Source organism: Eptesicus fuscus, chromosome 16 (assembly GCF_027574615.1).
Source record: "Eptesicus fuscus isolate TK198812 chromosome 16, DD_ASM_mEF_20220401, whole genome shotgun sequence".
NCBI lineage: Eukaryota > Metazoa > Chordata > Mammalia > Chiroptera > Vespertilionidae > Eptesicus > Eptesicus fuscus.
In genome coordinates this window covers 58,099,570-58,101,728 of record NC_072488.1, presented here as the reverse complement: position 1 = coordinate 58,101,728, position 2,159 = coordinate 58,099,570, and the positions used below count along the sequence as shown (strand labels likewise).

Below are 2,159 nucleotides of genomic sequence, written 5' to 3'. Positions count from 1 at the left end.
AAGGAAATGAGAAGAAACTGTCACTTCTAGAAGTCTCACTTCCTCCAGTTCACTAGTGTTCACATTTTGATGCATATATTTCCAGATTTCCTTTCTCCATCTTATCAGTTTATACTGAATTATCAGAACAAATTAAACGTTTCAAACATTATTTTACCACTGTATTATGCAGTGAGCATCCTTCCATGGCAGCATATACGTGTACACATGTATGTGTGTGTGTGTATGTATATATGTATGTGTGTACACATATATATGACATTAGGCATATGTACATGAATATAGAAGGCCTACACATGTTTAGAATCAACAACTTTATTTCTATCTATTCAAAAGAGTATTTAATTTAATGGATTATAGCCTACATAAATAGCTAGGTATTATTGGAAATTATCATTATTTACTATTATACATATACTAACAAGTGGGCATATTCCTCTTATTAGTTATTTAAGATAATCGCCTAGGACGCTTATGACGGCCCCAGAGAAGGCTTCCAGCACCGCCAGCAGCTGGCTCCAGAATGGCTTGAGGTACTGCCTCAGGCCAGGCCAGGCCAGGGCGGGGCCCCTCCCTGGACCAGGCTCTGGCCCCTGAGCAGGCCCTTCCTCTGGCTCTGGAGAGCTCTGGATCTCCGGGTGTGGACCTGGAGCAGGAGAAAGAGAGAGATCTACTCACACACCTGGCTACCCCTGACTTTCCACAGACAGGAAAGGTGCCACCGCCTTTAAGGGAACTCCCGCCCATGAGCCCGCCCTCCCCAGATTATCTGCCCAGGTTATCAGTCCCCCTCACCTTCCCGGGTTGCCTCGGTGGGCTCAAGATGCTCCAGCTCTAGATTTTGGGCGTGGCCCACCAGGCGTGATGCAGGGGAGTTGATGGGCACCAAGGCCTGCTCTGCCTCCACCAAGGGGAAAGGCAGGGGCTGCCCAAAATCCTGGACATGGTCCAGCCAGGTCCCCACGATCGAAGCAATGGCCCTGGGGAGAGGCAGGTGGGCAGGCAAGTCAGAATTCCGGTCTTTCCTTCCACTCTGCCCTCCCATGGCACTCTTGTTTGGGACTGAGCCTCTGTGCGGTCCCCTCCACGCCACCCCCAACCCCTGTGTGTCTGTTGTGTTTGCAGCAGATGTGGGATCCAGCAGGTTGAACGCAGAGTCTGTGTGAGCCTCTTCTTCCCACTGGCGGCTCTCCTGAAGGTCCTGTACACTGCCCACCCCAGGCCTCCATGCCCCTGGGCATCTGGGCTGAGGACTGAGACAGACTCCCGAGCAGCCTGCTCACCACAATCCTGTTCTCAGGCCCGCCACGGTGGTCCGTGGAGGTGGATGGAGAGAGGGGCAGGCAGAGCGCGATGGGTGTTGGGGGGAAGGAGACTCTGAGGGACAACTGAGCCCAGCCTCCCCTCTGGGTCTACAATACCAGGGGCCCCATCCTCTGTCCTCTTTGACTCTTGTCCTCCTAGAATAGAAGCCACCAGAGCTCAGGCCTTTCTTGGGAATCAGAAGATGTATAAGATCAGGGTTCCGCCGGGCACTCCCCCAACTCACAGTCCCCACTCTGCTGACACAGGGGGCCCTCCCTGTGGACCCAGAGACCACTCACTTTATGACTTGGTCCTGCGGCGTGTCACCCCGGTGCTTATAAGGAGGTGTGCCTCCAGAGGTACAGAACACCTTGCTGGCATCAGCTCTGAGGGATGGTGGACAGGACCTGTGAATGATGGACAGCGTGACTGCTGGACCCACTGCCTAGAACTGAGGCCCAGGGATTGCGTCTGCTTCGTTCCTTGAGTCGGGCAAAGTGTCTCCAAACGTGCTTGCCTGGAGTAGGAGCCTCATAGACATTGTCGAGTAAATAAACTCCAACCAGCACCCTCCCATCCATCTGAGTGGGCTTGGGGCCCCTGCTACCCGCCCGAGATCCCCAGTGTGGCTACACCAAGGCCGAGGACCAGCTAGGTGAAATCTCCAACTGCTAGGTGAAATCCGATGCCACAGGCCGCTGATGGGTGAGTCAGCCTTCTTTCGATGGGACAGAGTGAAATTATTGCCACAAACAACCGGCGCACGTCCAGCAACCCCTGCCTGATAGAGCCAGGGGAGCGGTAGGACCCTGCTCATGGCTTGTCCCCACACAGCAGTTACCTCAGCTGCGCCC

The 2,159-nt window shown here is 53.9% G+C and overlaps 1 long non-coding RNA gene across 1 annotated transcript; it reads right to left on the bottom strand.

Moving 5' to 3' along the window:
- Nucleotides 1-384: 384 nt before the first annotated feature.
- Nucleotides 385-1,708, bottom strand: LOC129151942 (uncharacterized). The gene is made up of 3 exons (XR_008558646.1): nucleotides 1,605-1,708; nucleotides 796-980; nucleotides 385-646 (listed from the first exon to the last, which is right to left on the bottom strand). It is a non-coding gene; the product is annotated as an uncharacterized LOC129151942 (long non-coding RNA).
- Between the last annotated feature and the right edge of the window lie 451 nt (nucleotides 1,709-2,159).